Genomic DNA, 10235 nt, shown 5'->3' on the forward strand with positions numbered 1-10235 from the left:
ACACACACACACACACACACACACACACACGGCTACCGCAAGATTCCTGGTTGTGATGGTCAACTCCAAACCCCTTGCATTAGGCTGACTATCCAAAGCAGCTGGATATGTAATAATATCTTCAGCCAACATAGACGCTATGGATGCATGCTTCCAAAGCCAATTTTATTCCTTTTCTGAATTGACATTAAAAATTTCTTAAAATGACTCCAAAAGCAGCAAGAGCAAGAAGCCCGTGCTCCCTTTGCACAAGCATGAGACACATAAGGTAGAAAATCTGGGAAAAGATTAGGGGAAAAAATACTTTTTTTTCTTATTGGAGGATACATTTGTACTGTCATCACAGATACAAAACAGAAAAGCATTTGCGTCCATTTATTGAGTTATTCAAAGACCAGTTACCAATACACCTCTATGAATCAGGAACTATGTGAGGTGTAGGGTTACAAAGATAATATATACGATGACCTTGTGTTTAAGGAGCTCACACACAGCAGGAGGGCACATCTGGATTCCACTGCACGTAGTGCGGCCTGATTTGTGCCATATTTGAAGTATGTACAAATCCTGAGGGATGGATTCCCCATGTGGGGATTGCGGAAGGTTTACTCCAGGGCTATGCATTTATTATGCGTTCAATAAAGAGTTTAATGCATCAGAATGTATGTTGAGTTGGAAAAACTTATACCTGCTTCTTCAATATATTTTCGTATTCAAAAACATTTACCTAGTATTTACCATGTGCCAGGGACTGCCTTGGTGCTTTACAAATATTGACTTATTTAGTCCTCATAACAACCCTGTAAAGTAGGTTCTATTACCAACCCCATTTTATAGGTGAGGAAACAAACACAGAAAGAGTAAACTGCATTCTCAAGGTCACATAGTAAATGGTGGCACCGTAATTCAAACCTGCTATAGAGGCTGTTGTTCATCATTATGATGCTCCAAAATGCTGTCTCTGTAGAACCAATAGAAGGCACAAATGAGAATTAGGTCCATCTTACTTTTCACAATGGTTACATTCCCAAAATCTAACCTAGTGAATCAACTCACACCTCGAATTACTTAATAAAACATTAATTAAGTAGAAACCCAAAACCAAAAACCCACCGCTGTCTAGTTGAGTCCGACTCATAGTGACCCTATAGAACAGAGTAAAACTGTCCCATAGAGTTTCCAAGGAGTGCCTGCCAGATTCGAACTGCCGACCTTTTGGTTAGCAGCCGTAGCACATCTTCTGTAAAACAGATGAATCCTGTTGCCGTCAAGTCGATTCTGACTCATAGCAACCCTACAGGACAGAGTAGAACCGCCCTATAGGGTTTCCAAGGAGCAGCTGGTGGATTCAAACTGCCTGCCTTTTGGTTAGCAGCCAAAAGCCTAACCACAGCGCTACCAGAGCTCCATAAAACAGATAATGGTACCTAATTTGTCTGTTTTAAAAGTAAATTTTTCCTATCTACTGCCGGAATCGACTCGACGGCACTGTATTTTTTTTTTTTTAGACTGCCAGCTTTATGCCGGAATCGACTCGACGGCACTGGATTTTTTTTTTTTTTGTTTAGACTGCCAGCTTTACGTAGCATTTCTTACTTGGATTTCTAACCTTAGTTAGTAAGCTTGAATTTCATATTTTGTTATATATCACATGGGAATACTCCATGCCTCATTGTTGTAAATAGTCATGGTTTTCTGACCATCAGTGCTAGCATATAGTTGTCATGCAGTTACCTAGAAACACATGAATTTGGGAGGCTAATGTTGAGTGCTATCTGCAGCCCACCACGTCTCAGTGTCACAGAGTGATTAATCCTAACGATGTAGTGCCGTAAGGCCCAGGATAAAGTAAGTTTCCACTTTTCTTAGTTCACGCATCATCATGGGTTAAAATAATATACATTTTAAATACGTTTGGAAAGCTGAGCTGTCATTTTTCCCTCTGTTTTTCACAAATCAGAGAAGCAAATAAGTAATGACCAAATAATTAACCTTCTATAATGGCTTATCTTGTGACCAAACTACAAATTATACCATCACTCTAAGGTTAATCAACCAAAATATTAAACTGTGTACTGAATCCATATTTATTTTTAAGCAAACTCCAGTATTTTCTTTTTCTTGTTATTGCTTCCATTCTTTTCAGTTGCTTTCCCCTCCTCACCTATACACTTCTTTATACCCATAGGGATGTTGGAGCAGCATTCTATATCCTCAAGAACTCTGAGACATTGTGCCTCTGAGGCCTTTATCACACCAGGCTACTATTGCCTTTATAATGTTTTTGAAAATGAAGGTTTAGAACAACACAAATACAAAGAACAAACTGTTATTTTGTTTCCGGAAGGAATGCTTAGAAACCGCAAACCAAAATATTGAGTTACCCTGGAGGTAGTAATGAAGGAATCTTCAAGGAGTAAAGAAATATTCTCATGATAAAGGGAAAAGCAAATAAACGCACACACATAGCATTCTTTTATTGCTCACCAGAAGAGAAGAGTGAGCTAAACTAACATAATTGTTCCTTTGTGTGAAAAACTATAAGTAAAATGACAGTATTTTTCCAAGTGACATATTTTGAGTATAAGGGAGACTCAGCACTCTAGCTGTATTCACCCAGTGTATTCTTTTCCTGTCCTGGCAACTATTCGGCTATTTCAAGACCGTGCTCACACCCACTGCCCAAACACCGAGCTGAGGCAGCAGGGCTAGGGAAATGTGCTGGATTTATCAGGGGGTTGGAGGTCAGGAACTGGCAACATGATCAAGTGGGCTTTGTAGCCTGATAAAAATGAATTGAACTTCATCGTCTCCTTTTATTAGTTGGGGAATCTTGGTTTGTTATTTGTGGTGGGCGTTCTCATGCATCCTCCTTCAGGAATGAAGAATTTACTCTATTTCTCAGCTTCTGGGAGTGCAGCTCACAACTGTCCACTTTCTTCAAGAATTGCCTCAGCTGAAGGTAGCCTTTTCATCCAGGATTATACCCTCTTTCTGGGCAACCTGCATCCAACGACCTAGCTATGCAAGGGTATAACAACTGGCCCCTTCATCCGTATTCAGGAAAACTGCTGGCAATTCCAGCTTCATGCTCCTTGAAGGGTCAGCTGAGGACTTCGTCAAGATTTCCTCACAGCCCAGCTTCTTCCTCTGCCCAATTCTGCTTGCTGCCCTTTCTGGCCTTTCCTTTCCACAGATGTTTATCCTAAGAGTACACTTTCGTAAACTTGTTTTTGCTTCTGCTTCCCACCCAATGTGTGGCATTACTTAACTTCTATGCTTTAAGATTAGTTGAAATGCAAATTCTGAGATTCAAGAGGTTCATCTGAGATAACAATCTCCCATGTTTCACCAGTGCTGCTGGTCTGCAAAACACAGTTTGAGTAGTGAGAATATAAAATATTAAATTATATCTACAAAGTGCTTAGCACAGTGCCAGGTGTTTGTGTTGCGTAATAAATTATAAATATGTTTTTATTATTCGCTTATTATTTATATAGCATGTCAAATAACTATAGACAATATAGTAAAGTGCACACAAGTACACTAGACAGACAGACGAACCATTGAACCCTAGATATCTATATTCATTTATCTGCAAGACATGCCCTCAAAAAAAAAAAATGGGGGGGAAATGAGGACTTTCCTCCTATTCTAACTCCTCTAGTTCATGTCCCAGCTAAGTGATCACTGTTTGGTCTTTGCCCAGTGTATGACTTGATTCCTTCCCTGTCGTCAGCAATTAGTTACTGATCCAGCCATTCCATTTTTGAATATCTCTTGAATCCAACCCCTCTTCATCCTTATGCCTTAATTTAGATCCCTCTCAACTCTCAGCTAAACCACTTCAAGGACCTTCTAACTGGTCTCTCTGACTCCAGTCTGTCCAGTCACAAATCAGCCCTTTACAGTGCCCTGAAGTTGTTTTTTGAAAGCATAAATCTAATCATGTCATTCCTCATCTTAAAAGCCCTCAATAGCTTTCATTGCCCAGAACATAAAATTCACATCTCCTCACATAACATGTGATTGAAAGACCTTTTAATAGCTGGCTTCTTCCTATTTTTATGTAATCCCAACTTCATCACTATATTCAGTCATTTTGAATTTTCCACTCTTCCTCAAATGTGCCATGAATATACGTGCTACTCTCTCTTCCACGTACAGGCTCTCCTTTTCTTTTTTCATGTCTTCCCCAGCAATTTGTGGTCCCTCCCCTGTGCTTCTAAATCATTCCCCGCATGCTTCTTTTATTGCTTATATCACAGAGTATTGTAATTATTTGTTTCCTTCACTATTGTGAGCTCCTTAAGGATAAAGACTTTGGGTTATTCATGACTGTTCTCCAGCATAAAACACAGGGCCTCAAAAAGGACTGTGGAGTAAAAAACATTGAATCTGCTTAGTGGGATAAAGTCCAAATCTTGATTCAAAACCTTTCTTAAACATTTGAAATTGGAAGGATCAATATGTCAACATGCATTGTTTCAGTGGCATTTTTTTTTATTCAATATAAACTTTGAGATTATTACTGTGTTTTCTTTTAACAGCTTCATTGAGATATAATTCACATATAATAAAATTCAGCAGTTTTCATATATTCATACAATTGTGCAACCATCGTCACAATCTGTATTTTAAAACATTTCCATCATTCCTAAAAGGAACCCACCCCCCCCAACCCATTAGCAGTCTCTCATCGTGTTCTCCTCTCTCCAGCACCCAGCAACACTAGGCTATTTTCTGCCTGTATAGATTTGCCTATTCTAGACAATCATATAAATAGATTCATACAATATGAGGTCTTCTTTCACTTAGCATAATGTTTTCAAGGTTCAACCATGTTGTAGCATGTATCAGTACTTCGTTCCTTTTTATTATCAAATAATATCCCATCGTGTGGATCTGCCACACTTTTTTTACCTATTCATCAGCTGATGAGCATTAAGTTAACTTTTTGGTTAGTATGAATAATGCTGCTACGAATATTCATATAAGATTTTTTGTGGGCTTGTGTTTTCATTCTCTTGGGTATATACCTGGGAGTTGCTCAGTCATATAGTAACTCTATGCTTAACATTTTGAAAACACTTTAACCATCAAGCTGTTTTCAAAATGGCTGCACCATTTTACTTTCCTACCAGCAATGTCTGTGGGTTCCAATTTCTCTACATCCTGGACAATACTTGTTATTGCTATGGTTCCATTAAAAATTGGTTTTACAATGTTGCCATTTTTACAATTTTAAAATGTAGTATGAAGGTTTCTCAACTAACCCTGAGTTTATGCAATGTCATCAAGTCTATAGGGAAGTTAAAGATGCTCGTATACCTGGATATGTCAAAAAACAGAATAGAAACTGTTGACATGGAAATTTCTGGATGCGAAGCCCTTGAGGACCTCTTACTGTCATCCAATATGTTGCAACAATTGCCTGACTCTATAGGTGAGAACCTAATATTTTGTCATGTTTGTTTATGTCAAATACACCATTTTCTTTTTGGGTGGTATTGTTTTCTGTTGATGTGGGGAATATAGTAATAAATTATCTCATTCACTATTCAAGATAATAAACTAGTGTTTTAAAAATATCTTAAAATGAAATGTTATCTGTAGTTGTTAAATTTAAGAATTAAAATGATCCTACTAAGTTGACATATTTAAAAAATTTTCAGATCTCCTAAGTTGTAAAATGTTATTGTAAGGAATGAGTAGAGGTAAGAAAAAAAAATGTTCACCCTAACAATTAAGCTTGCAAACAAACATTTCAAAGGAAAACTGATGCTGTTACAAAAAAGTCTCAAAAAAAGAAAAAAAAGAGAGAGAATTTACTACTAGGCAAACAAATTATCAAGCAGTATAAAAATAACTTTGAGGTAAAATCTTCAAATAGATAAAAGTAAGCATAATACTCATAAAAAATGATAAAAATGTGTAAAGTAAAAACAGGAGCTATGACTAAGAACAGTGGTTATGGAAAAGAACCAATTAGAAATCCTAGAAATGAAAATGTCACACAGTGAAATAAAAAATTCAACAGTTATGATAAAGAGAGGATTATGTAGTCAAATACAGAATTACTAAACTGGAAAATAGTACTGAGGAATTACCCAGAACAAGAACATAGAGATTTTTTAATGGAAAATATAAAAGTTAGTTAAATGACACAGAGAATAGAATGGAAATTGCAACTACTCTTATATATATATATTTTTTATATTCAGTAATTACAGGCATAAAGAAAAAAAAAAAACGGATGGCAGAACAAGTATTAGAGAGAAAATAGTTTTTTTTTTTTTTTTTTTTCAGAATTAAGGACCCTAGTAATTTCTTATATTAAAAGCACACAGGTAGTGCTAACAAGAGTAATTTCCTTCCCCTACCCTCAGGCTCATTGTTGTCAAACTGCAGTGATAAAGAAAAAATCTTAAAAGTTATTGTAGAGCAAAAAGAATTTACCTACAAAATAGTATTTAGAGATATGGAATAATTCTCCTCAGGAATAATAAATTCTAGACAGTGGAATAATATCTTCAAAGTACTGAGACCTAAAAAGGCCAACCAGATTTCCATACCCAGCTAAACATTCCATCAAGAGTAAGGATCAAATAAATACATTTTAGCATATACCAAGACTAAGGAAATCTACTCTTAGAAGATGTACTTTGCTCAGAAAATAGAAAATCAAGCCCAGAAGGAAGAATGTAAATGCTTAAGCAATGGGAGCAACTAATTTGGTACATTAGGTTAGTAGATCTAAATAACTAAAAACCCATTGCCATCGAGTCATTTCTGACTCATAGCAACCCTATAGGACAGAGTAGAACTGCCTCATAGGGTTTCCAAGGCTGTAATCCTTATGGAAGCAGACTGCCACATCTTTCTCCTATGGAGGGACTGGTAGGTTTGAACCATTGGCCTTTCAGTTAGCAGCCAAGTGCTTAACCATAGAGCCACCAAGGCTCCTTTTTAAATAAGTAAAAAATAAAAAAAAATTATTTAAATAAGTAGTGACTATTAAAAAAAATCACCTTTTTTATTTAAAATATTGAAATAAAAAATGTGGAAGAGGGTTGTTAGTGTTAAAGAGTGCTAAGGTTCTCACCTTATTTGGGATGTGGCTAGAGATACTGAATAACTTTAGAATTTATAGGAAATATAAACTTAAGCAGACATATTAAAATTTTAAATGTATCTACTTAAATACAAATGGGATCTATACTTTAAAACCAACAGAGGGGGAAAGAAGTAATAAAGAAAACATTATTCATACAGTGCAAGAAAGGAAAGGAGCAAAATATAAAATAAAAATATCGTAGAAATAAAAAACAAAATAATATAGTAAACAATAAATTAAAATACTTGTCATAAATCATAATAATGTAAAGGATTTAAATGAATTTTATTTATTAAAAGATCCATAATTTCAGACTGGATATTTTTTAATTTAGCTATATTCTAGTTATGAGACACATCTTAAAAAAAATACAGAAATATTGATTTAAGAAAGAATGCTAAAAATGGAAGCAATGTTATTGACATGATATATTTATTTGTTTAAAATATCTTCTTTCAGGAAAGCAGACTAGAAAATTAACCGTTCTGATCTAGGGCAGGCAGTATATAGAGGTCGTCAGACTAAGTAGTTGGCTGGCAAAAAACAGACTAGGACAGGCAAATGGTATTATATTATTTAGAATCTGAATAGTTCTGAAAATAATAAAATATCACTGTTATAGTAATTCATTCCTCTGAGCTATCTTTGGAAGTTACTGACCTGTCCGGAAATATTGAATTTATGCATCTGCACAGTCACCGATTACGGAGTAGAATGGCTGACATTCCTCAGAGAACTTCCTTCTTTGTCAAGAGCAATATTTGGGATAAGGGACTAAGAACTCTGTTCTGAGACTCTAATGTAATTCATTGATGCTAATTGGGTGGGAAATTGCATCTTGTTTGAGCATGGATTGGTTTAGTTGGTAGCAACTAAAGTAAAATCTTTAGTTTCGTCATACTTAATTTAGCTCCTCAGCAGCTGTAGGGTATTTGAAAGGAGTGATACAGCAACAGCAATCTCTGTGTGCTGACTGCCTTTCCTTTAGCTGGTCCCAGGGAAAATGAAGGGGACTCCTTCTCTCTTCTTCTGGTTAGAGAGTCCTCTTGTAGACAGAAGAGAGACTCAGTTAGGGAAAGTTTTTTTTTCCCCAAATAATTTCTCTTATTCATTGGTTAAGAGCACAGGCTTTGTAGTCAGATTACTTGGGTTCAGATGCTCGCTGGCTCTTCTACCTTACTGTGTGACCTTAGACAAGTTACTTGATCTCTCTGTGCCTCAATTTCATCATATATTAAATTAGATATTAACATCATAGGATTGTTTTGGGGAATGAATGAGTTAATACATGTAAAATTGCTTAGAACCCAGCACATGATGAGTACTCAATCAATGTTAGCTATTATAATAATATGATCATTATTATTATAAACTTAGATTTGATGAGTGTATATCTATTTGGTTTTCAAAATTCTGTGAAATATGTAAATGCCCTGTAAATATTAGCTATTTTAATAATAAATTATATTAATGTTTAATGCATGGATGCTAATTGTGTATTTATATATAAATAACTGAAATTGTTGGAAAAAGCTTCTTTTTTCTTTATCTCTAGAACTTCTTAGTTGCGAGTATGAGATGAAGGGGTGAGAAATTGAGGAAGTGTGCAAGTAGAGAGGAGGAACACGATCAAATACCTCTGCTGTAGAGCAGAAAAGAATGTTAAAGCAGACATAATATAGAAATGTAGCAATTATCTGTCAAAAGAAGACATGAGCAATGAGGGTGAGGCTGGTGGCCTAATTTCACAGCAGGGACAATCAGATTTCTACAGAACCTCCAGACTCTGTCCAAAGAGTATTCCTTTTGATGGAATATGTGAATAGCAAAGCAGCTTCATCACAAATGAGTGAAGTTTCTTTAAATTCACAGATTTGGAGCTGAGCCTGGAGGCCCAACTGTCTTCAACTTTTTTAAAGCTTCTGTCGTTTTTCAGAGCCACTATTCCATTCAACAGAAAAATCTGTTGCATCATCCTTTTGGCCTCAATCCCCAACTTGCCTCGTGGCTTTCTCAGCACTACTTTGGTCCCAGGGACCCCGATCCTCTTAAAGGGTGCTCTGCATCCTGGCTTAATGTTATTTGTCCAGTCATCTGCGGCACAGCCAAAAACTTCTTGTGATCCAGTCAAGTGACTGTGGGACTGTCCACCCCCTCTAGTTTGACTGGTGAGCAGTAATAATAGTCTGATCAGGGCCACCAAGTCATAAAAGAAATTTAGTTGTAATTCTTATTCCTCCTTTTAATTGTTACAATTAATGAATAAACTCAGGTGTTCATTTATATTTCCAAGGTTAATATTTTAACATCCAAACTAGAGAAGCTAAAATGATTCAATCATCCTTTGAACATACATGAATATGGAAGTGGGTGTTCAAATTTTAGAGATAAATTACAGTAATGTTAATTACCCTCTTTCCCAGGTGCTACTGTATTCAGCAGTGCGCCCTGTGGCCACAAGCTGATGTATTAGCTCAGAATATTGTAGGCATTTGCTTACAGAAGTCTGATAGTGATAACATTTCTCTTCACTAGAGTACAGAGCCTGAATGCTTTTGCAGAATACGTAATGGCATACTGAAATTTAAAGTGCAAAACAGCTTTTATTTCAAACTTTTCATGACTTGCTCTATGACTTTAAAGAACCCTCAAAATAATTGAGGAGGGTCATAATCTATAGTAGAGCCTGTCAAAGCGTGTTCAAAAAACACTAGCATTCCAGGATACTCTACACATGTACACATGTACACACACACACACGCACGCACACGCGTGCACATACTCACAAGTTCAACAAAAATGTTTGGAGAGTCACACTAGTTCATTAGTGTATTAAAAGCCCCTAGAAAAACTACATTAAAGAAATCCATTTATTAAGTTTAATTTGGCATTTCCCAAACACATTTGACCATGGAACCTTGTATATCAGAACAAGTTTTCTGCAGAACACAGTAGTCTACAGCATATATTCCTAGATCCAATGTAAAACGAAATTAATCAACAATAAAAGGAAATTTGTATTCAAAAGTCAACGTTTTACCCTTGGATTGTGGCTATTTCAGTCAGATTGATGCCATTTGGTTATGTTATAGCTGGGTAAAGAAGTTAATAATGCTCA

The sequence above is a fragment of the Loxodonta africana genome, chromosome 3, assembly GCF_030014295.1.
Source record: "Loxodonta africana isolate mLoxAfr1 chromosome 3, mLoxAfr1.hap2, whole genome shotgun sequence".
NCBI classification, from domain to species: domain Eukaryota; kingdom Metazoa; phylum Chordata; class Mammalia; order Proboscidea; family Elephantidae; genus Loxodonta; species Loxodonta africana.